Genomic DNA, 27,130 nt, shown 5'->3' on the forward strand with positions numbered 1-27,130 from the left:
ACCCACTGCAAATTACAAGTTGTCAGGGTTAAAAATCTACTCCTGTTTTGTGTGGGGGAGGATAAGAGACCAGCATAGACATGAATCATTCTCAGTAATTTGAGTGTTTCCATGACATCAATGGGCACCCGTCCAGGACTCTGTCGAAGTCTGCGAGGTACCAAAGAGGCAGCACAGCCAGCAGGAGGCTGGGAGGTGGACTTTTTTTTTTTTTTTTTAAGGATTATGCTCCTTGTAAAGATTTCATCTGTAGCATCCACTTTTACCATCAAATAGATCGCTCCAGAGATCATGAGTGAACACATTTCATTCTGATAGTGTAAGCCTTTAACTTTATTACATCTTTTTGTTCCCAAATTCAACTATAAATCTGCCCTCAGAGCCAAAACCCCTGTTTGGGAGCAAAATAATCAGGGACTGTGGATAAAGCCCAAGCACCTTCTCAAACATAACATCGCGGTTCCTATCATCTTTTTTTTTAAGATAAAATGCAGCCATTTTAAAAGGACACCTCAGTTTCTACAAAAGAAACTATCGTTTATATAAATTGTCCATTAAAAATTAGCTATGGTCTTGATGTTGATTTTCTGCTTTAAATTCACTTGGAACATTTGTTTCAGATAATAAAATTTTCAAGAGTGCTGATAACATGTTTGAGTAGGATCCTTAAGTAACTATCTGTGCTCCTAAACACAAAAGCTCCTAAATATCTGTGTTTACTCTATGTCAGGAATGGATTTTTGTCACTTATACCAACTGGCTGGCGCGGACAGCCTCTTTCCTCCTTTCTCCATTCTTCACCACCCACCTCCCCCCATCTCCACAACCACAACGGGGCTTTGAAAGAGCTAAAGATTCTATTTTTCCAATATTTAAAAGAGATAGCAGTGATGAACAAACCCGGCGTGTTCACTGCGGAATTTTCGAGACAACCCTCCGGTACTAGAATGCGACAGCCGCTGCGGATATTTTTTGGCACAAAGACAATGGTGGCAGTGCCAAGCCCCATGGCTAAAACTACTCAAAAGAGGCATAAGGGTAGCATTAATCGCTCAAGTCTTTTACTGCATGGAGTACTGTTGTCCATATTTTTAAAACTAAAAGTACCCGTTAGTAACATTGTCGTATGCCCATAAAGATGGGGTTGGGGTGGGAGGGGGGATTCTGAAATATATACCAGAAACAAATCTTGTCAGGCATTTGATTCATTTTTATACCTAAAAGGACCAAATGTTAAATTTTGCTGCTGGTGACGATTTGCCGTGCATGAAATGAATGATATGACCTAATGGAGAACACGAAGGGCTGAATGAAAGCTATAGAGAGGATTTCATAAACTAAGACGACATATTGGCTAAACAACTTTCTTCTGCAAAAATGATGTATACAAGGGAACATGTAATACTATGTCACAATTTTTTAAATTAAACAAGGAAAACGCTGTAAATGAGCAGACACAACATCCGTCAATCAATCCTTCTGGAGACAAAGGACATCAACATGCAGCCCCGTCTACAGAACAAGTCGGCATCTCCAGTGAGCAAACAGTCCAGAAAGTCAACATGTGTTCTGTCCAAATCGAATCCGTCCGCTGCTAAAGCCTATATTTAAATTTGATTATTAAAAATGGCACCAAATGGCAATCGACAAAGGATGCACTTGCTTCCCCTGCCCCGGAAAAACTAATATGAGCAGGAAATACAAGCAACTTCCATTTAAAAGAAAAAGTCAATATTTTTGCTGATCTGTTCAACCATCTTTTACCTTGCTGTCCCAAGAAGGAGGAGGAAAAATTGCTTTTTATTTGGGGGTGATATGGTTAACAAATGTCTATAGAATTTCAAATTGAATATTTTTATATTCTTATATTATCAGCCATTTGACTTCCAATTTTTCTTCCAATATATTCATGGTGTCCTATTGTAAGGGAATTGGGTGACAATGAAAATATTACATGAAGGGGGAAAAAATGATCTCATAAATCCATTCCACTCATAGAAATAAGAAGGATCACCTTTGGTAGATTACTGCCCTTGGACACACATGACAGTTCTAAGCCACATGGGAAGAGCTAGAGACAGACAAGCAACTTATCAATAAAATAATTTCTAGAGATAAGCTCTAACAGACATGACCCTCTGGTGGTTGACCAGTAGGATAATAACAGGGTCATGTTTGGCTGTGCGGCCTTTCATTTGTAAAATGCCACTTCAAAAATTATACATAAATGGTAGGTGTTTCACCCACCGCTGAAATAGGTGCATCTATATGGGAGAATACATCACCCTGTGAAAAGCCTTGATGAAAATTATCTGATGCTGCAGGACAATACCAAGCAAGGCTGTTTCACTGTTAATCCTCATTCTGGGAACTGAAGAATGAGCCTTTTGTTCCTTGGCATCAGACTAGGGAACTCATCATAAACATGTTTGACTCAGAATAAATTTCTGCCCCCATCCCCAGTCCCATCCCATCTCTGATTACTCATGAATTTCTTTATATGTATATAGACAGGACTAGTTCATTAAACAATGACTGAGATTTTTAGTAGTTCTGAACGTACACATGAGGTTATTATTTACAGTCCTTCATCGTTCCCATACCTGCCTTTTCATTCCCTGTCCAAAGAAGAATAGCTGTGTCCTTATCATGTATTAAGCACCGCTCAAAGAGCTCTACAGAAAATGATTCATTCAATCTGCACAACAACCTCATAAGGCAGTTAATATAAATGCCATTTTGCAGATGAGGAAACTGAGATCTAGAAAATCACCCACAGCCACACAGGTGCAAGTGACGGAGCCAGTATTCAAACCCTGGTAGTTTGTTTGCCCGGGCTGTGCTCTTAGCACTATGCTATACTGCTGGTGTTTAAACCCTGGTGGGGGGTGGGGAGTATAAATAAACTAGAGGCCTGACACTGAAGGCTTTCAAATCCCAGAGCTCAAAACACTCATGAATTTGATATGAAATTAATGAAAGTGTCTTATAGGCGATGATAATTTACATTTACATGGTGTTTTATTCCTAAGAGGTCTCTAGGTACTTTATAGCTGCACAAATGATACACATGGATTCTGTGACATCTTACAATAAACTGCCACCATCTCCACACATTGACCCAAAGCAACTAATTAACAAAAACATAGCAGAAAACTGCATTTCTACACATTCTCCATGTGAAGACTACATCTTTGTATTAAGATGTACAGAAGAGTAAAAGTAAAAAATATAATTCTAATACAAGACAACCCAGCATCACTCAGTGTCATCCATAGAACAGTAATCCCACAACAGGCTCCAAAAACCAAAAGGGAGACTAATGAAAAGAATCTACGAAGTGTTGCAAGCTATTTCTTCCTGCACTCAACAAATTTACATTGGATCTTAGCATGTTAAAGGCTCTGAGAAGTACTGCAGTTAAGACATTTAATTCAGGGTTTTCTATGAGATGGGGTCTCACTATGTTGCCCAGGGTGCTCGCAAACTCCTGGGGTCAAGGACCCTTCTGCACTGGTCTCCAGAGGAACTGGGATCACAGGCATGAGACATTGTACTTGGTTTTCAATTTAGTTTTATACAATGTTTCCTGAACTGACTTGAGCTTACATGCCTGTCCCCATCATTTTTGTGTGTATCTATTAATACAATTCCTGATGACCTTTAAGAACTACTATCATTTAAAACTTAACACTAAGAATATATCAGGTTACCATATATTTGCAGTTTTCATCGGATAAATGATGTAGGTTCAAAAGTTAAATTTTTATTTTATTTAAATTGATATGAAAACATTTTAACTTTTTATTTTGTGGTTTCTATTGGATTATCTTTCTCATAGTATTCTGTGGCCACACAGGTTAACTTCATTGTTCTGACTAGCTAGTCAACTTTAACTACTCCTGATCCCAGTTTGCAGGTGACAGTCTGGGTTTACAAAAAAGTGGAAGGTAACATTATTCCTTGGATTTCAAAAATTTCAGAGAAGAGCACTGGTTCTCTCCTACAGAATCTTACTATACGGGGACAACTCTGCCTTCATCTACAGTCATTTAAAAATCTAAATGTAAAATAAATTTGTGCTAAAAGAATTACAACTCCATTCCAGCAAATAAACCAGTCATCCTACAACCTAGGAAATTCTCTTTCTCCCCTTCTTCCTAAACTGAGACGATAAAGGCAAATGGGGGAAAGGTAACTAACTAGGCACATAGCTTGTATGTATCAAGGGATAATGAAAACCGAGCAGTAAACCATTTTTTCTGGAAAAGACTAGCATTAACCCTCTCTTTCGCTGATGTTATTTTAGTCGTAAAAATAGAAGACTCAGTAATGACCTACAGCTCTGATCCCACTGGAAACTGTGAGTTCTGGCTGCATTTCATCACAGAGTCACCTCATCTCATCTAGGCACTGTGCTGCCTTTAAAACAGTATGGGTACTGAAATCCCAGACAGTATCTTAAGGTGCCACCAAAACTCTTCACTTTAGGGCTCTGCCTAAGTGAAGAATTTCAGATTCTATATTCAATTCTCCATTAGCACTTATATTTGTAAAGCACTATCTAGCATGTAAATTTAACGTACATTATTTTTACACACACTAAAAGCTCATTAAATGGACATTTTAGTCCACGTTTTTATAGATGAAGTCACTAAAATTAAGGGTAACCAGCTCATATAGTTATAAAGGCTGTACATATATTAAGGGTGAAGTTAGCACACAGACCTCCAGCTCCAGTACCAAGGCTCTTTCTCACAATAGGCCATCTCTGTTTGGTGTTTTCCAGATGTATTAATATCATTACCTACTGTAGTAACAGCATTGCCTTTTCACTACCGTAATCCTCTCCCCAAATAATTTAAACTCAATTCATAAAGTCAGAGAGTTCTCAATTCCTTGATGGATGAAAATGTCCGAATTGATAAGCACTTTGAGTGAACGTCCTCCGATCCATCAAAAACTACCTTTTCATTGCAGAACAAAAATATTGTCCTAGATGATACCACATGGCCCAGACAACAACAGCCAAAATCAGCTCCTCACTTGGCATCCTGCTTAGGAGAAGTACACACATTATCAAATTAAAGCACATGAGTTTTATGCTTGATTTTCCGAATGCAGGAAAATCTTTCATTGAAAATAACACTAATTCCACAGAGTGTGCAATTAATCAACATAATCATGGGGATAACTTAGCTGTTTGGGGAGGTGTGTCAAATAACTCTTTAAGGCCACTAAAGTACCACTTGAACCACCAAAGTAATGATTTTCTGAATCAGCAATTTGTACGAGTGTCCCCTAGAGACCTGAGGGACTAAGGGCAACCCTGAAATCACTCAACTTACTTCTAATGAGTAACTTAACATTGGTTTTACGTGAATAATATCTTCACAGTGATGCCTATCCTATCTTATATTTTTACTGCAGTTTGAGTGTATGATAATTGGATATAGCCAAGGCAATTAAGGACTTGTGTGGTCTTGGAAAAACAAAACAGCATATGCATTTGAAAGCTTATTTTTTATTCAAAAGAACATAATAGTTTTTCATATAAAAATGAAAAAAGCTCATCTTGCAATACATGCTAAAGGTGTCAAAAGCAAGCAGAAATAAAATATTTTTACTGTATTTTTAGGCAGAAGGGAAGACTCACAATGAGCTGACGAGTGTGGAGAAAAGCAATTTCCTCAAATTCAAATCATGGCTAAGAAACCTTGCTGATCAGGAGAATCATCAGCACGAGTTTTCTCAAAAACAGATTCCTGGGTTCTTTTCTCCATGGTACCTAAATTCAGTCAAGTCTGGCATTCTCTCTCTCTTTTTTTTCTTTTTGAGATACAGTCTCACTCTGTTGCCCAGGCTGGAGTGCAGTAGCATGTGATCTTGACTCACAGCAACCTCCACCTCCTGGGTTCAAGTGATTCTCCTACCTCAGCCTCCTAAGTAGCTGGGATTACAGGCACGTGTTACCACACCCTGCCAATTTTTTATATTTTTAGTAGAGATGGCATTTCACCATCTTGGTCAGGCTGGTCTTGAACTCCTGACCTCAACTGATCCACCTACCTCCGTCTCCCAAAGTGCTAGGATTACAGATGTCAGTCACTGCACCCAGTAGATTTTTTTTTTTAATAAATAAAATTTCACTGGTTATTCTGACAAGCCAAGGATATAAGCAAACAATTGAGGTAATAGGCACAGCTCTACAGGTTACATTAGCCAAAACTCCAAGAGACCTGGTAACATGGTGGATAACAAAAAGTAGATTACTACTAGCACCAACCTATTTAAGCAGACCGTTTTTAAAGACAGGCAATTGTTGATCCCCAAGGTCATTTCAGATAGTCCACTGCATGGATTAGAGAAGCCTTTTTCTGACGGCATGCTAGGCCTTTAAATGTGCTCATCTCCACTAATGAAGGCTGGTTGTTTTAACGAAATCAATTTTACATTGCCGAATCGACTCCCCTAATAAACAACAGTATCCCAAAATATGAGAATCCTGGAGTTTTGTTAAAGCAGCTCCTCATGATTAGACCCACTGGCCCACTGCTCTGAAAGCATCTCTCTTCTCAAGAGTAGAAGTCATCTTTAGAATCCAGGATCAAACTCTAGCGAACCTGACCTGGTTCGTTCATTGAAAAGGGTCCTTCTACCCATGCATTGACTGTCCATGTTCTGTGGAGGCATGACAAGTCCACAGTGAGGGAGAGAATCCAGTCCTTTCCCTCACTTTGGAGGAGATGGGTGACATTTCTGGCCGAATGTAATAGAGACAACATCATCTGGGCAAGACTTTGTTGCCTGGTTAAATATTTTGGAATTTATTGGCAAATTTTAAGAAAATCAGCCACCGCATTTCACCACACAAATCACTTTTTAATCATAAATTATTTGCTGCTCATTTAACTGAATGTTCCACCAGAGTCTTAGCAACAGTAAACGTAAAAGATAAAAATGATAAAACTCTAAATAAGCCACAGTGGGATGGAAAAGAGAGGGAAAGGTTTAGTATTATGTTTGGTATAGTCTACATAGGCAATTAGTTGTCTATACAGAGAAATTATGTATTTTAGAACCATGGTACATTGGTGATGGCCTTAATTTTCAAGCTAAGTTTACAACGAACAAGAATACAACAATGTTCATCTTTTAAGCCACACACACTGGATACGATACTCAAAACTATATAAAAATAAAAAGAACGGGGACCATGACAATGTTACATATGGTAGACAGATAATGTATGGTACATATACATACACGTGACATTTTTAACCCGGGACAGAAGATAATCCAACTGCCATTTGTATATGTATCTGTAATATATTAAATGATAATTTCTCTAGCCTTAGCACTGAATACAATTGGCCTATATCCCCTAAACATGCACTACTGAGAGAAACTGGAAGGGGGTGGGAGGAACAGCCCAGAATTCAAAACACATTCCAAGGAAGACAAAGCGTAGGAAGATTGCTAACCATTCTATTTATAGAAGAATGATGTTTTCCAGCCAAGCCTGCTCTTCAAGATCAACTTCAAGAGAATGGGCCCAAAATAATGACCAAACTGCCAGATACGCAGGGCCACACTCCCCAGAGTCCAACCAGCCTGCGGCACTACTTATTGTTCAAGGAAGGGGAAGGTTGGTAGATGAATGGTCCCATGCGGCAATGTTTCAGAGAATTCTCCCGGTGACTGAAACTAGGAGCATGACTCAATCAAGATAGGAAGGTGGGGTGCACAGGAAGGAAGAGGAGAGGCAGAGGGAAGGATGAGCAGGGAGGAGAGAGAGAAACGAGAAATCAGACGAGAAGCAGACAGAAGAATGAGCTCATCCTATCAAAAGTATGCAAAAAAATAAAATGCATTACATAGAATATGTTTACAGATGGCAATTTTTAATCCTGAAACCTGCAAAAATTATCATCTGAATAGTGGTGAATGAAGCCTAAAAAATAACAAAGGAAAATTAATATTTGTTAGGTCCTTTCTGAGTACCATGTGCTGAATGGTACTCGGAAAGAGAGGCAATAATCGACATTATTGTCAAGGAGGTAAGAGTTTAGATGACTAAAACACCAGGAGTAACACACTGCTATCCATCAGTTAAGGGCTACAATGGAAACACAGAGAAGCACCAAGAAAGAACACCTAATACAACCTCACTGAAGACAAGGGGTAACAGGAGCAACATGTATGTGAGATTTCAGTCACGATGGCATTCTAACAGGGGTAACAAGGACTTAATATCTGTTAGAATGCAATTCTTAGTGACTTGACAATGTTAAAATAACACTAATCAGTAAAAATTTATGTATCTCAAACAAATTTTGAATCTAAAATTGCAAAGAGAAAAAACGGGAAGGAAGAAAAAAAAAAAACCATAGATGACATTTCTGCCCTGCTCTTCACCAGCTCTAAGCTCTTTGATCGCTCCGTGGTTGGTTTGGAAGTTTTTATGGCTTCTGCTTACAAATTAGAGAAATTTGCAATGTAAGTCAAAACAACTGTAAAAATCTAAACTGCCTTATCTGTACAACAAATACCAAACTGACTCAATCAAGTCACTTAATTTCAGAGATAGGTAGAAATCACTTATAGAGACTAAATTTATTATAAAGACTTTGATGGAGCCTTGTCAACAAAAGCTGTTGCCATTTTTAAAAGACACACTCATTACACAGAACCCTGGCCTTTACTACCAGGACCCAAGGATGCTCTCCACCCAGGCGATAGCAGAGGTGCTGGCACTTTTCCTCTGTAACTGCCCTTGTATAGTTTAGTCCTGTGTCCTGGACGTAAAGAGACCATCAGTGATTTGTTCCTTTAACATCTCACATTCTATAAACAACAACTACAAAAGCAAAACAAAACAATAAAGATTTTACTCAAACTACCATTCTCAATGTCTGCCAGTGAGCACAGCTTAATTTGGTTTGCAAGGAAACCAAAAATGCCTTTATAAAGCATTACAATGTAAATATACTCATTTTCCTTGGCGAAGCAAGAGAAAACTATCAACCAACCATAACGGGGATTTTTTTACTAGGGATTATCTACTACATCCATTACAGACAAGTAGTCATATTTCAAAATTTCAATAGTTTATCTAGCCCCTTTTAAGTTCCATTCCCAACTTAGTCCAACAAGAATACTTCTCTTCTCACTCATAACTGGGAGTTGAACAATGAGAACACATGGACACAGGGAGGGGACCATCACACACCGGGGCCTGTCGAGGGGTGGGGAGGGATGGGGGCTAGGGGAGGTATAGCATTAGGGGAAATGCCTACTGCAGGTATGGGTTGATGGGTGCAACAAACCACCATGGCATATATATCTATGTAACAAATCTGCACGTTCTGTACAGGTACCCCAGAACTTAAAGTATAATAATAAGAAAAGAATACTTCTCAAATATAATCAAGCCAAGGAGAATATGAAAGCAATGAAAATATGGTTAATTGTGATCTGCAATCAACCACCTAAAAAACTCAAATATTACATATGTCGCATGTTACTTGAAGTATCAGGACTATCATATTTAGCAAAAACACACCCAAAACAAAAACCTCACTTTTATTTCCAAATAAAAACAAATTAACTGCCATGCTCAGTATTAAGCTACAATTTTATAATCAAGGTAACAGTCTGATCAGTTGTATAAAAATGAAATGAAACAAAACAAAAAACAAAAAAAACCCAACCTTGAAAAGCAAAAGAAAGTACAGATCTCACACACCAGTCAGTTCCTATATGAGCAGCCAGCAGAGGGCGCACATGCCTCAACAAGAGCCGGCTACGGCCAGGCACTCCCCAAACTTAAGTACTAAGTCTCACCAAATCTCTATGGTGGAGGAAGGGTACAGTCAGCTGATTAGTAGCATTAATAAAACTAACGTGCTCAATTTAGGATCAGTAAGAAATATAAACAAGTACACTTTAGTACTGAATGCTGACTTTGACAGATATTTCTTAGCTGCTGGATGGAAAGTTGTTCATTAAAAAGATTTGTACAGAAATGAGCTGTAAGGTTTCCAGGCCAACTGTATATTTTATTGACCTATCTAAACTATATGAGGACTTATTTATAATGCATGAATTTATAGAAGTAAATTAAATATTAAATTTCTAACATAATTAACACAGTTTTGTTGAGTATACTGAATTACCCTTAGCAAAGTCTCTTTTAGCATGCATATATGTGCGTTTTATATAAATCTATTAATTAACTTTTGCAACCCTAGAGCAATCAAATATGTACCATTTAATGGATAAATTAAAATACACAAGTTCCTTATTTGTGCTTGATTGATTACTTGTAAATGGTCTACTCTGTGTCTCTAAAACACAGTATTTGCTTTGGGGTTACAGCGGGTTATACCAGAAGAGTACCTCACAGCTATGTATGTGCACACACATATAGGTAAGGCACTGTTCATTCTTTTAAAGAAGTTTTCCTATAAATGCAAAAGTCTCAAATTCTTCTTACTGCGTTCCAAGCTTGTTGAAACAAAAGCACAAATTGAAAAAAAAAGTTCATGAAAGCACCAAATTAAAATGAACAAAAAAAGGCTAATTACTTACCTTTACAGATAAAAATGAAATAATCTACAACACATTCAATCTCTAATTTCAAATAGGTTAGAATGCATGGAGGGTCTGCCCCTAAGTTTCAAGCTAGAAAGCATGGTAGGATAATTAGCTGCCACTGTCCCTCTACCTAAAAGATCATTTCACTTGATCTTAGTCAAAAGGCTGAGAAGCGATTCCTAAATGATCATTTCAACCTCACCTCTCTATTCACCTAACAAAAACAATAAAACCAAGTAACATCTCCATCATAATATATATATATTTTTAGCATTCTTCATAAACTTCAGAGAACTTAATTTACAGCATCTAGAAACCAGGTGGCCTATGCTACATGTAGGTCACAATAAATAATACGCCTCCTTTGGCCAATGTGGCTACACCATTTCTCTCTAAGTTAAAATGACGATGTTTCATTATTCCTAAGCTTTCAGTTCTGAATTGTTTGCACAATCTGTTAAGTCCAGGGAAATTTAAATGATTTTGACATGCAGCCTGCTAAGGCCAGTGACAGGGATAATGCCTCTTTACATGGGTAAAATTTTGTGGCATATAGGTCACTCTCTTAAGGGGAATCAACTGTGTGTCTCTTCTTTGCATTTCCACCACAATCCTTCATCCTGCAGCCTGGAGCTGAGAGTGAAATGCAAGAAAGGAGCCGAGTGCTCAAAGCAAAAATCTGCTTCCAGGACAATCCATTATATCTGACAAGTTAAATGTTCCATGGTAGGCCATATGGCACCAGAGCAGGCCCGACGATGGAAGAGGGGAACTCAGCAAATGCATCACAATTAAGGAGTTTGGCTACAGACTTTACTTTGAATTACTTATTTTTTTTATCAAAGTTTAAATGCAGTCCCCCATATTTTCAACAGAATCCCTCTGATGAGACCATTTTTCAAGAAGCACCACAATTCCTTTTCTCATCCCACAACTGTGGGCACTTAAATCTATAGGTTAAGGTAGACGTCGTCATGTTTATCAAATGGAGTTTCAAAGAAGAGGACCTGTAGCCACATTTTTTAAATGTCTTCAAGACAAATAATATGTAAGCCCTATCTGCTCACTAGATTAGGATATTTAAATGAAAGTGATCATTAGATTAGGGCATTTAAATGAAACTGATAGAACATTAAGTGAAACCAGTTTTCATTATGAAGTCTAAGAAAATCTTAGAAGCTGTACAGTCAGAAATGACATATTCCTGTTTCTTCTGTGGTTTACTTATTATCTGTCAAACGAATGAATGAACTGGACTGACTCTGTTGAATTTATCTTCCCCTAGCATGGCACCAAAAGCAAAGTCTGTACATCCTGCTAATACCATGTCCTAGAGACAAGTTTTATAAGCTCCCTAAGATAGTCTGATGATTAAAACTGAGTTGCCTATAGTAATATTTGCCGTTAGGGACAATATAATGTAAAGATCTGTACTTCATCAAGATATGCATTTATTACATTAAGGCGGGGAAGATGAAATTGATAAAATCACTGAAATAGTTAATATTATGCTATACCATGTTATCATTCTTTTCAATTAAAAACAAATGTTTTTATTTCTCCCAAAGAATTCTCAGGGAGAACTATAGCTATAAATAAAAGAGTTTTCAGTAGAAGTACCCAAACATAAAACTGAATAGAAATATCCAAACTCATCTGCTCCAATGGCGATTTTATCAACTCCTTTCCTTCCTAAGGATAATTTTCTTGAGCAAATTTATGTGTGTGTGTGTGTGTGTGTATCTGTGTGTTTGTAGTAATAGGTAGATTCTAAACAATAATGATTATCGTTTAAATATTCACACTGGTTTGCAAACATGAAATTCATAATGATTAAGAGAAACACGCATGCATTTTTCCAAAAGAGAAGATGCTGAGACTCATTTCGCTGAACTATTTTCACTCTCTGTTTCTCCAGAGGGTCACTATTTCCCTCAAATGCACACGCTTCTGCCTTAATTAAGGATAACATTGTTTCAGTGAGCCTGTATATTCTTTATAAGAATGAGTCATTTTGCTTTATGTTGAAACTTATGAACGGCTTTTTTTTCTGGTGGTCTTAATGTTATCATTTGTTAACAATCTAATGTAGTATTATATTTGCAACTCCCTTATTTTTAAACATGACATGATTTACTGAATTATAAAAGATGGTATGTGGGGTATGAATTGGTTATTTGCATTCTGTATTAACAATTAATTTTTAACGATTATGACTCCTTATATTTTATTAAGTGCTTTGAACATACATGCTCATATGAGCTTCATATCATAATCCTGTTAGGTAGATATCATAATAATTATCATTTATACTTTCACTCTGGATAGGAGAAAACATATTGGAGACTCAGTGGTTAATTCATTTGTCTTAGAGCACACAGCTATGAAAGAGAAGAGCCACATCTTATGCCCAGGCCTACCTAATGTCAGCATTATATCTGTCATGCCAGACTTGAGGAAGTATGACCATTAAAAAAATACAGCATTACTTAAGTGCAAGTGTATAGTTTATACACTTTTACTTTTCATCTAAGAAAAGTAGCCAATTTTTTTGGTATTGTGTTAGTGCCCAGTTTGAAAAAGGATATATACCTGGCACATAATTACACTTGCCCACACACACACATATACATACACATTTATAAAATGTAGCCACAGACACCTCAGCACCAATAGAGTGCATTGGGCCACTGTGTACTGTAGATCCTATTTCTGTGTATCCAGATCCACACTTTTATTACTAATTAAAATGTCCAGATGGTGAAATAACACCTGATCCGAGGGGCTTTTAAGTACAGTAATTGTCAATGCTCAACTCCTACCTTGTGAACAAATCAGAAACCTTGGCCTATACTGAGTTTTATATATACTGTTTCCAAACCATCAGTAAAATGTAGTTAAAACTTTCATAATGTGAACAGAAAATGCTTACATTAAATTCTTTAGCATGAAAAAAAAAAAGTAAGATCCGACATTCAAATCATTACCCTTGTAAGAAAGCTTACGGACTCCAACAAAGGGAATATTATATCATAGCAATACAACTGGGTTTTATCAACAAAAAATCTACAGTAGAGGGAAAGAATGACGTTAGAGCTATTCAACATCCCACCATTTCATGAGGCCCTTTCTTTACATCTTTTGTTTTGTAGATTCACCAAATAATAAACAATTAATTTTTAAAATACATTTTGTCAAGTGTTTTTATATTTTAGTATATGGATATGGATCTTAATCATAAAGTAAAACCTTTATTATCTTAGAGGGGTTTTAAAGATACAGATTCAAGAGTGACCCCTGAAATTCAGGTTAGGCAGTGGCTCACGAATAATATACTTACGGAAATCACAAATGCTTTCAAAATGTGTAAGCAGTTACTTCCTAATCCTAAGTGGATTCTTTTTTCTCAAGCAAACATTTTTGCAAATATTTAGGTTGCTTTGATAGGCAAATGTTCTCCCAAACATTTCCACCAACCAGTCACTGAAATCTCTCCACAGACCCCAACCAATGGGAAAGTTTGCAAGAGAAATATGATAAGCAACTGAAGGGGAATATACTGGCAGGAACACTGGCTTCACTGCCCACAAACAAATGTTGATTTTGTTTCAACACCTGTAACAAAACCTTTGGGTGTCTTAGTGGAACACCTCCTTTAAAATTCTCAGTCATGGGGCTGTAATTCTCATTGACTGAGCACTATCTTCTGGGGAGGGTAAAACTGATCACCCACAGGTTTCCTATTTCAGAGTTCAATAACTCCCGTAAATGTGGCTTGCTGCTGGACAGTGAAAATCCCATCACTTTAAAAAGAAAATGCCCACAGGAATTAGCAAGTGCAAAACAGGAAACAGAAATGCAGCAAATAATGTCATGACCAAGATCCCAAGCCTTACAGGTGTAATAGTAGGACAACATTTTCAAAAATGTTCCCCTAAAGGAATATGCCAGGGGAGAAGATGTCTCTAAAGTCATCTTTATCATCAACTCAAGAAATAATTCATGAAAATGAAGGTTTTCTGGAAATCAAAACAAGATAGCACATTCAAAACTAACTTGTCGACACAGCATGGTTACAATTATTATATGAAAAAACAATCTCCAATACTCCCTTTCCTTTCCACACTCTACTCCAAAAACATCCTCTAAATCTGCTTTTACAAGTAATGGGATTCCTTGATCACGGACAACAAATCATCCTGAAGTTTTTCTCTAGTTTACTCAGTCACATAAGCCACCAGAGGCTAACCACACTGACACAACAGCAAGTCCCAGGATTCCGGTTGCTAATGCCATGCTAAGCATTACTTGGGAAGTTATGAGTGGGTATACATCTGTGAATTTGGTGGGAGGAGAAAACTAACAGTGAATTTATCAAAGCCAGTGGAACGTTCACCATCATAAAATTACAAGGATCTGCTTCTCGGCGACTAACCTGCTTTTTCACTTCTGCCATCACTTCCTCATTTACACATATTAGAAGTGGTCAAAGATTTCATCAGATGTGGTTTTGACAATAACAGCAAAGTGTGTAAAGCCACAGATTTTAAATGAGCCCCAAATTCAGATTTGGGGGAAAAAAGAACCAATCACAGCAGGAAGCGCTTTAAAAGAAAAAAGAAACATTATCTTGAGCAGTTACTCTGCACTTAGTTGTACTGTGTGAAAAGAAAATTAAAAAGCTCTATAAAATGTCAGAATTAACCTATCGTTTCAGATTGCTTACAGGTGAAATTCTACCATCTGGATGGGCAGTTTGCCCACATAAAAAAGAAATAAACTAAAAGAAAAAAAAGTAGAACCTTCTTTTGCCTGCTATTTTACCACAATAGATTTTACAGGAGAGAGGACAGAGCCACCATAATCTTTAAACATGGGCACACACACACTTACACACATGCCTGTGTACACACACACATGTTCATGTACAAACTGTAACAAAATAAAAGTCAGAAGAAGTGAGACATTGAAATAAAATTATGTTTCTTAGAACTTCAAGAGTTTAATAAGGAATAAAAACCTAGTCATTCTTAATCACATAACAGGGAAAAAAAAGATTTACTTTAAAATCTTCATTAAATAACTGATGATTCTTTCTGTTTTACTGGGATACTCTAAAAATAAGGCCCCGCGTATCAAAGTTTCCCTGTTCCCTTAACAAGGCATATTTATAATCTTTATGCTGGGCTAGCAACTTTGGGAATTACAATTTAACTTTAAATAAACAGGAAACTGCATCTTAGGAACTCCCAGAAGTCGTTTCATTCATCTGAGAGTGAAAATGCTTATAAACGTTATAATTTATAAAGAAATACCTTCTATTTTCTCTTCTTCTTAATCATTATGCAAACCTTTTATTAAAACATCTGCCTCAGCAAAATGACCTGTTTTAATAATCATCATTTTTTAACCTAAAGATCAAATAGAAAATGAAGTCAGAACTCTGTTGAAGTTTTTCTTTCTAACCTTGAGGGCCAGATAGAACTTTCAATTTAACTTCAGGCTTGTCTGACAAACATGGTTCCAGGTTGGCATCAACTGTATATTTGCCAACCTAAAGTTCCACATTTTGAAAGCAACACACAGAGGCTTTTATAAATTAATAGCTCTTTGTGTTAAATATTTGTCGATATCTCTGGTCTGGGGTTTCTGGGTTTCCATTTGAATTGTAGAGTGTCTCCTAAAATTACATTTGAAGAACAACACTAAACCAGAAGTGCTGAGTGAGAGAATTATGGGCACATTCTCAAACTCTTACACTAAACCACAAAGGGAATAGATTAAAAAGAAAAAGCACCAAAAAAAAACCCTACTATCATCCAAAAAAAAAAAAAAACCCTACTATCATCAAAAAAAAAAAAAAAACCCACCCTGAATAGAGAAATCGAATACTTGCTTTTCTTTCGACCTTATGGGTAGCACGCCGAGGGAGGCACCAGAAGATCTAAGCCCAAATACGTGATGAAGAGTCGCCAAAAAGCATGTGGATGAATAAACTGTTGTGGTGTGAATCTGCCAGCCAGAGGACAGAACACAACATGCTGGGGCTTGGCTGTCCTAACATGTTTTACTATGTAAATTTAAATAGTCTTGAAAGGGAAAAGGAAAGAAGGGAAAAGGTGGAGGGGTTTTGTTTTTCTTAATATTAAAATAAAAGTTTGCCAGAAATTCTCATACTTGTGTCACAAATAAAAGTACTTTTCTATTATTTAAAAAAAAAAAGAGAGAGAGAGAGAATCTAGTTCTTAGGCTAACACTTATCACATGTTTCCTATGATGGAAATTTAGGGGGGTGGTTTAAAGAGTTAAAGACTCCCTACCATTAATTTGCATCTGGTGCTTTTAGTGTGTGTGTGTGTTTTTTTCTTCCCTGAAAAGTTGGCAGAGCCGCCGATTTTCCATAATGCAAGCATTTGGGAATTGTGAGCGGAATGAAACCGATCCAATCTCCTGACTGCGACATGAATTTTCATTAATTACAACCTTGTCAGCAAAAGCATTATCAAAGCTGAATATGAAAATGCTAATGAGTCCTCATTTGCATATTTTTCTTTGTTGGAATGTCATTAATTATTACATTTTATGATGATGAATGCAGCTGTCGAAGCTCTCCGATGCATAATTAGCCATCAGAATGCCAGGAGCCGATCAGCATTTTTGGGTGAAAAAAAACAAATTTCACTTCCACTTTCCCCCATCCCAACACCACCAAACACACACACACACACACACACACACACGCGCGCGCACACACGCGCATGCACACGCACACACACACAGACTCAGAGCCCTGATGACGACAGTCCTGAGGCCGGACTTTGGGGGAAGTTGAAAAGGGCTAGGTTAAAGCAAATTTATTTTTGCCTTAAAATTATTTTGTTTTTAGCCGATAACAGTCTTATACAATAGAAGCAGTTCTTAATAAAAAAAAATCGTTATTCCAGCTTAATTAATGCCACGCTTAATTATAACACCATGATGTCAGCGGTTTTAATTAAGTATTGGCTCCGTTACAAAAAAAAAACTCCTCACTGCAGTAAGAGTCACAATACACAGAGTTGTGCAAATCGTTTCTGCAATATTCTGGTCTTCTGTGGTTCACGAACTATTCGGATATTAACAGGCGGCATTAAAACTCCACGCACACACGCGTGCGCAGGAGAGGCACACGCACACACGCGCACACACACACACACACACACACACACACATCAAGCAAAGGGGAAAAACCGTACCTTCCTACTACATTACTTGGATAGACTTTAGAGCTTACCTACTTGACCACTTTTTTAAGCTAAAGTGTAAGTGAAGATGACAAAACATAGCTCATCCTCTCTCAGCCTCTGGGAACGGTGTTTATAAGTAAAAAAAGAAAAACAACACAGAGCAGATGGGACCATTACACATGACCAAACCAATCAATCACAGATGAAGGGCCCAGGTGCAGCGCAGCCGTGCAACAACGCACCATTTCACAGTCTGTCAGACACACACACACGGTCGTCCATGAGTGACCCTCCTCGGCTCCCCCCGGACCTCATCTGGGGCGCTGCGCCCCTCTCGCCTGCCTACACTCCAACTGACGTCTTCATAATCGCCCTGTCTTTCTATCTGCTTTGGCTCCTGTAAAGAGAGGAGGATGGAAGGGGTGGTGACTGGGGGGAAGGGGGGATGGGAGTGGAGATGAGGACAGGGGCTCACATCATTGTCACTTATGAGGAGTCCGGTCTTCCTCCTTCTGCCATCCCCGTGGCCCCTCCCTCCCCAACCACCATCAGAATCGCTTCTCTAACCATCATTACGCTCATTAATTTTTAAGGGTGACTGCTTGGCTGCGGCACCCCAACTGTCTGCCATTAGAAATAGAAATTTTGTTTGTGAGTTTCTTGCCTGTGAGGAAGAAAGATGTGTGTCACTCGACAAAATCATGATTAGATGGAAATGTTAGAAATTAATTAATTGGAAGTGGGAAGGAAGACTTTTCTTAGCCCATCCAAATTAGTTAAAATGAGACTCTAGTTACCCACATGCTTCTAGGGAACCAACTCTGTCTCAAGATTTTATGTCTTAAATAATTTCCATGGCCCTTGGCATCCTATATCACAAACTCATCCAGGAATCACTGAACCCAAATGAAACTGTACATTTCCAAGGGTCACAAGTTTATACTGACAATGTAACTGAAATACCAACTTAAACACAAAGTGAAGGACAGGCTCTCTGCTTTAAACTCAGACTTCCTAATGCACAGCCTAACTTTCCATGGCTTTCGGCTTTCTTTTCTTTAAAAGAAAACAAAACAAAAAACACAAAAATACCAAAAAAACCACTGGGGCGGGGAGGGAGCAGAGAAAGAAAGTAGCCAATAGAATCGGAATGACAATACACAGCACTGAGGCCCACCTACCCCACTTGAAAAAAAAAAAAAGCCTCATCACACCATATCAGAAAAAAATAGATTGGTTTTATTGATCCGATGATTTCTTTAATCATGTCTTTTTCCTTAAGTCTATGTAATTTATAACACTTTTTGAGATCTTTTGCTATACAGTACAAATATTATAAAGAATCAGCTCTATTTACTCAAAATATTGAAAAAGGATACTTTTCCCAGCATTAGGAGATGCCTGCTCATCTAAACACTGATTGAACGATCTCGACAATTTATAATTTATTTTGCTCATTTGAAGATGAGAAGGAGTTTGGGAAAGTACTCAGACCCTCCACAGGACAACTATATGGCTGCAAAATAGTTTACAGGATTTATGTCCCAAAACGTTCATGACATTTTAGGCATTACTGAAATTTTAAGAACAAGAAAAGGTTTAATCAAAATACACCATACAATCCAGCCACTTTAAGGATTAAGTCAAGTTGTCGTCATTTACGTGAAGTTTCATGTAATGGTAGAAAAAATGAAAAAGAGTGCAGGCTAAGTTGGGTGAGAAAGTGTCCTACCTAAAATCTGCATGCCATTCCATTTACAGGCAAAGGCAATTTTACAGAACACCAAGCAGATTGGAATCGATGAAATGAAAGCTTTGTCTCTTAGCATGGGCCCTATCATCAATTCAAACATATTCTCACAATGGTTTGATAATGCACTTGTTTTGGGCTTTTTTTTTTTTTCTTTTAAGAATTCAGTATGCTTCCCCATCTCTTCGCCAGTGAATTTTCCTTTGGAAACTTTCAGGTATTGAATGAATCTTTCTGTTCCCCAACGGATCCTACAATTTTTATGCTTAGTCCTTGTTAGCAAGGAACCTCATATCTGAACAGAAGAAAAAAACAGAAAACATATTTATTAACATCTTCCATAGCTATGTAGGAAAGGATCACCTTGTGTTTTCAATGTGTATATCTTTTCCTTAAGGAACAGACTCTACACATTTGCATTAATAAATTTCTATTTTCAAGCTCAATAGAAACTGCAGTACAAAAAGCAGATGTGTACGTTGGGCTCTTTCAAATTAAATTTCCAAAAGCAGAGCCTATTCTAGCTCAAGATCAAAGGAACTAAAACATGATCTCCTCCCCCTTCCAATATAATTACAGAGATTTCATTTCTTTTGTTACAATGAGCACAACAGGTAAATCTTAAACCTGAAGGATAATGATCAGGTGCTACAGCTCAGCTTTGCTGGGTTGCTGAATCGCTCTGCTCAGTGCCCCTGCTGTTTAAACTACCATTCTACAGGAAGATGGGAAATGCCTAATGCTCTACTTTATTTTTGGAGATTTGTTTCCTTTTCCACATCAAGACTACACAGAATTGTTCTAAGATGGATACAACCCATTTTACAGCTGACTTGTTTCTAAAGAAGGAACGTGTCCAACATGTCCATCCTAAAACACACACCAAGAAAAAAAATTATCTATCTATCTATCTATCTATCTATCTATATTTATATGTGTGTCCTTTATTGGTGGGCTACCTAAAACCCCTTCTGGAAGGATATGGGGTATAAATAATAAATAAGTGAGAATTGACATAGTTGTGAAATGTCATATCCTGGCAGTCCTGTAAAAGGACAAGACCCTAGGGAGGCAGAAGAAAGAGAGGCAGCCACAGATCATCCAAAACTGAGGTTCGAAAGAAAATCTGTTCCACTTCGGAATGATTAGCATCATCTACTCCTTTGAGGAAGACAGGTAAAGAGAGAACAAAATTTAAGTCAATATCCACAAAATGGGAGAACGTTGGGCAAGCACACCCTCTAGGCTTAAACATCCTTGAGAGCAACTGCATTCTACATTTGTATTTCCATCTCCCTTTTAAAATTCCTGGTACCTCATTTCATCCTTTGCTGCCCATAGGCATCTGTTCCCCTCTAATTATTTGCCATTTAGAAAAACTCTGCTTAAATTCCTTGTGCATCTGTCCCTTGCTTAGTGTATATTTGTGATGATTAAATACGGTGCTTGATATTAGAGCAGCCTTGCATGTAAGTACAAAAACTTTTCCAGCCCAGAAAAATATTTCAATACCCTCTCCCCTAAAGAGTATACACAAAGTAAATTAAATACTACCAGTATTTTATAAAATAAATATGTACCTCTATATATAGAATAAAAATATACAGACATATACAAACACAGACACACACACACACATACACACACACACACTCCTCAAAGCTTCTAGTGTATCTAACAACCAGTGTCATCACAGTATAAATGCCAGTAACAATGTTCTTTCCCAGAATATAGTCTTTTAAGGAGCTAGGATTTTCTAGCTCCTGGATTATTTTTTGGTCATAGATGAAATAAAATACTATTTTGCATGAAAATATCATTTCAAGAATATCTACTCCTGAGAATATAAGGGGGAAAAATTTTTAAACCAGACAGTTTAGTAGCATCAAAAAACCCAAATCCAAGAGGTTTAATTATTTCCTGTATCTCCTCTACACATCCTTCATTCTCCTTGCCCATTCCTTCGTTCTTCCAGCTTCTCTTCTTTTCCATACTCCCTTCCCTAAAGAAGAGGTACTGAACGAGGGGAAAACATTGGATTGGGATTCTGGAAATGCGATTTCTAAATTTAAGTTCTGCCAATCACTAGCTGTATGAGTGTCTCTTTTCTCAACTGAATTGGAGTAAATGATTCCTCAGCACCCCTGAGGAATAGTTACTATTAACTATATTAGTAAAAAGAATAATGATTTTCCCCATGACCAATACTTCACAGTGTAGTGGGATGACTGACAACATGAATTTGAGAGTCAAACTGCCTGGGTTTGAATCCTAGCTCCAACCCTTATCCCAGCTCCCAATGAACTGATAACCCTGGCATGTTACTAAATATCTTGATGCCTCCATCTTCTCATCAATGAAATAGGACTAGGAAAAACATCTACATCGTGCTTTTATTGTGGGGAACAAATAAGTGAACACTGAATGCCTTCAACATATGTACTCATTCTTTCTCATCTGTCTCCAACCACAAAGAAAATTTGCAGAATAGGGAGTACCTTTTGTTCACCACTATATTCACATAGCCTCAAATAGTACCTGCTATTCGTATGGATTTGGTAAATAAAAAACTGTTGAGCAAATGAATGAATAAATGAACAGACCAAGAAATGTGTTTTGTTCATCATGAGAACCAATGATTCTAAGACTAAACTATTAAATATTTAACTAGATGTAATTTATACGGTATTTTGCATGACCTCTGCCTTCAGGAAACTGATAATTGATTATGCAAATGAAAAGTTCAACTAACTAGGGTTATTAAAAATAAAGAAAAATTGCATTAGAAGGACATAAAATACATACTTTGCCAAGTCAGATGAAAGACAGCTCAACTCTGAGGGATGGAAAGTCAGTCCTATTCCATGATTCCACCAAGAAAACTCTCTGAAAATGTTAACAGTGCCCACTAAATTAGTTAAAGCCAATAGACACTGTTGAGTAATCATCTTCCTTGATGATCAAAAAGACATATCCATCCCCTCCTTCTTAAAAGAAACAATCATTAGAGTGAACTGGCAAACAACAGAATGGGAAAAAAATTTGGCAATCTACCCATCTCACAAAGGACTAACATCCAGAATCTACAAAGAACTAAAACAGATTTACAAGAAAAAAAACAAACAAACAAACAAACCCATTCAAAAGTGGGCGAAGGATATGAACAGACACTTTACAAAAGAAGACATATATGAGGCCAACAAACATGAAAAAATGCTCATCATCACTGGTCATTAGAGAAATGCAAATCAAAACCACATTGAGATACCAGCTCACGCCAGTTAGATCTGGTGATCATTAAAAAATCTGGAGACAACAGATGCTAGAGAGGATGTGGAGAAACAGGAACACTTTTACACTGTTAGTTGGAGTGTAAATTAGTTCAACCATTGTGGAAGACACTGTGGCGACTCCTCAAGGATCTAGAAATAGAAATTCTATTTGAACCAGCAATCTCATGACTAGGTATATACCCAAAGGATTATAAATCGTTCTATTATAAAGACACATGCACACGTATGTTCATTGAGGAAATGTTTACAATAGAAAAGACCTGTAACCAACCTAAATACCCATCAATGAGACTGGACAAGGAAAATGTGGCACATATACACCATGGAGTACTATGCAGCCATAAAAAACGATGAGTTCATGTCCTTCGTAGGAACATGGATGAATCTGGAAACCATCATTCTCAGCAAACTGACACAAGAACAGAAAATCAAACACCACATGTTCTCACTCAAAGGCAGGTATTGAACAATGAGAACACATGGACAAAGGGAGGGGAGCATCACACACTGGGGTCTGTTGGTGGGGACTAGGGGAGGGACAGCAGACGGTAGGGAGGTTGGGGAGGGATAACATGGGGTGAAATGCCAGATATAGGTGACAGGGGGATGGAGGCAGCAAACCACCTTGCCATATATGTACCTATACAACAACCCTGCATGATCTGCACATGAACCCCAGAACCTAAAGTACAATAAAAAGACAGAGAGAGAGAGAGTTAAAAAAAAAAAAAAAATTCTACTTAATTTCCAAAAAAAAAAAAAAGAAAGGTTTAAAAAAAAAAAAAAAAAAAAGATGCTTGGCATAGCTTCTATCACATCACATTTTCCATTTCTCCTAGTTCCTGGCATTGTCTTTTGTTCTCAACTGAATGCCTTTAAATCTTCAAAATCCTTTAACCGCTAGGCCCAAAGTCCACCTGTTCCTCAAGACTCCATAAGCAATCTCATACCATCAACTGGAATCTCTACAAACAGCTCTTTAACTGCAGACCCTCCAGTCAGACATCTCCAATTTGTACACCCTTAAATCCAACTGTCTATTTGATATCTTCACTTGACTGGTTAAAAGTATCTCAAAATTAACACCAAACTCATGATCTTCTCCTTTCAACCTAGACATTTTCTAACATTCCCGGAGTTTTATAGAAACTAAAGAACTAAGGTTACATTTGCTACGTATCTCCTATTTCTTAGCTCCTGTGCTAGATGTGTACATCTTATTTAGTCTTTATTGCTATGCTCTGGGACATCATTATCTTCTTTTTTGTTGCTGTTGTTGACACGGAGTCTTGCTCAGTCACCAGGTTGGAGTGCAGTGGTGCGATCTCGGCTCACTGCAACTTCCGCCTCCTGGATTCAAGTGATTCTCCTGCCTCAGCCTCCTGAGTAGCTGGGACTACAGGTATGTGCCACCACGCCCAGCTAATTTTTGTATTTTTAGTAGAGACAGGGTTTCACCATGTTGGTCAGGATGGTCTCAATCTCTTGACCTTGTGATCTGCCAGCCTCCACCTCCCAAAGTGCTGGGATTACAGATGTGAGCCACCATGCCTGGCCCATTACCTTCATTTTTTAAGAGTAGTAAAGCTCAGATAAACTGCCTCCAGCTCATCACAGAGCATGGATTTCAGGCTACACTGCTCAAAATTAAGAGAGTAAATAATGTTTGGTGTTAGGAAACAATCTTAATCCATTAGTTGGAGCCCGATTGCCTCAAAGGGGTTGTCACACAGTAAACCCCCTGATTCATACTGGAGAAAGATTTTGGTGAACTGATGAAAGGTCTACTCTAGAGAAAGAGGATATAGACAACATCTTAATAGATCAAAACAGGAAATTAAAAAAGAGAAAAGTTACAGAAAATAAAGTGAAAAAAATTTTTTAACTAAACTTTAAAAAACAAGAATATTAAATATATTTTGTCAATGAAAAGCTACAATGGTGCCAATTTTTAAATGTGTAAATATATCCATAGCAAAAATAAGAATATAAGAACCATTAAAGGCTCACAAAGGGCATATAAGTGAAATGAATCCTTCTTAGCAGGGTTGTCTAAAGTGAAACAACCTCACCTAGTGGCTGCCCTCGGCCATCCACACAACACCAGGACCAGAAATTTCATGGAGTCTTTTCCTCTATTATACACTCTGTGGGTCACTGCAGAAGCTGCAAGTCCTGCCATGTTTTTGCCCAACATGAATGACTATACTTCACACCTGACTTAGGACAAAACACATTTCCTTCCCTTGTAATAGGTGAAATATCAGACTCTGGGACTGCTCTTACTCAAGGAGAAACTTCCATCTCTTCCATGAGAACTCCCAAAAAGCCCATTTGGTCAGTTCATCATTGAGTCCTCATCAATCCAAGTGTCTTGCTCCCCACCTCCAAATCCTGAAGATTCCACTGTTGGGTCTTGACATGATCTATCAGAAACTATCGCAGCTTGGCTTACTCAGCTATTCACAGACACGTAATGGTGACCTATCTTCTTGGAGTGAAGACCTCCGTGATTGGAATTCCTCTTTTCGCGTATAGATGACTGGGGGTTACTAGACAGAGGAAACTAGACATGTTGACGTTAAATGTTACGTGGTATATTTTTAATATAATATTAATATTAGAAACATTCGTCTCCCCGTATCCACAGCTTCAGACGTTTGATGTCTCCAGCTGTCAGGGAAAAATACTTTTCTGGCAGAGAGAAGGTACATCAGGCATTCTTATCTCTATCAATCACAGTCAGATCCCGTTGCATTTTCTGGCTCACTGGAGAGAATTTCTCCCTTCCAGTACTTGCCATGTCAAACTAACCATGATTTGTTACAGGAAAGGACCCTGAGTAAGTGGGGGGAAGCAGAATGGATAAAAGGCAGTTCACCTTTTAACTCTCACCCAGAGGCCACAACCCTGGGGAAGTGAATAATTTCCAAGTTTTCCACCAGCAAACTGGAAAAGGCAGATTCTTAGAGCACAATTACATTTGGGCTTCCAATTTAAAAATGCCATTTACAAGCCACGCAAACCTCCAGACGCCTTACTGAAGATACATGGGTGGCCCAAGATCACACAGCTACTGAGCAGTGACACTTAGGAATCAAACCCTACTGGGACTCCAAATTCCCAGCTCTTCCCATGCCTGTACTTGTGAAGACAGAAGCAGAAAGCAAAAATAAAATTAAATAAAGAAGAGTAGTGAGTGAAACAGAAGGCAAGTTAGACGTTTTTAACATTGTGGATGTTGAGGGAGACAGGTTTTAAAAGACAAAACGAACAGGGCTAGAAAAAAAGCATGGAATTTGCTGTGCCACTCTAGGAGATGCCAAACTGCCTTGGAAACTTCGTAGTTTTGGGAAAGTTGCTGGAATATATCGTACCGAGGTATTGACACATAGGTCTGAAGTGGGTCCCAACTTTCACATCATCCCAGGAGATTTGAAGCAAGTGATCACATTTCACCGAGAAACCACACTTTCATAATCACTGCCAGAGAAGAGAGGATCCATTTGCACATTTTGAAGTAAAGGGAAAAGGAGTCAGGGAAAAGACAGATGATGAAAGAAAACAGAGTTATGAAAAGAAAGGTCCCAGGAGACTCAAGTTAGAAGAAGCTGAAAGATGCAAATGCAGAGAGTTGTCAAGAGCATAAAAATGAAGCACATTTTCTTGTAAGACATGGGGGAAGAAGGAGCCAGTTGGAGCTTAGCTGCAGCTCTTCTAAGATCACCTATCTCAAATCAGGAACAGATCTGAGAAACCTGACATCTCTTCTAAATTTCTGGAACTCTTACATCCCTTCGATTCCACTTTCTTTCTTACTTTTCTCCTTCTCTGAAAACTGTCTGATCCATGCAGGGCGTCATATTTCCGAATGAATGGTGAAGACTCAGAGCAAACAAGATGGTGGCAGGTGGTGATAAGAAAGAACGATGAGTTGGACCCAGGTCACCTCTCCTGCAGTCTGAGGAGACGCAGCATTACATTGCAGGTCCTGGTGGTATCTCTCAAGATCCAATGTTTCTTTGATTTCAATAAATTTTATTGTGGCACAAACCAGGATTCAAAATGACTTATGGAAAATGAGATAACTGAAGTCAGGGGGGTCTTCCAAAGAAATGGCAACCATCGAAGCAAGAAGACATAGAGAGCTACCAAAAGGCGGTGCAGGGATATCTCTGAAAGTCAACACTGTGAACATAATAGCCAAGTGCAATGGAAAATTTAGGTTTTCAGCATTTTAAAATGATAATCTGGACTGGGCG

General features: G+C 38.0%; 1 protein-coding gene across 40 annotated transcripts in view; it reads right to left on the reverse strand.

Annotated features, from left to right (window-relative positions):
- Positions 1-27,130, reverse strand: part of TCF4 (transcription factor 4) — a 370,299-nt gene that overhangs the window by 183,019 nt on the left and 160,150 nt on the right. The window contains exon 1 of one of the 40 annotated variants that reach the window (XM_032293861.1): positions 16,496-17,080. The exons of 36 other annotated variants lie outside the window; for them this stretch is intronic. The gene's annotated coding sequence lies outside the window, so the exon portion shown is untranslated. Of the gene's footprint in view, positions 1-16,495; positions 17,081-27,130 lie in introns of those variants that run through there. 3 more of the 40 variants (XM_032293857.1, XM_032293856.1, XM_032293855.1) reach the window with 3 other exon arrangements.

Source organism: Sapajus apella, unplaced genomic scaffold (genome assembly GCF_009761245.1).
Source record: "Sapajus apella isolate SASKATOON/1434 unplaced genomic scaffold, GSC_monkey_1.0 scaffold30, whole genome shotgun sequence".
Lineage (NCBI taxonomy): Eukaryota > Metazoa > Chordata > Mammalia > Primates > Cebidae > Sapajus > Sapajus apella.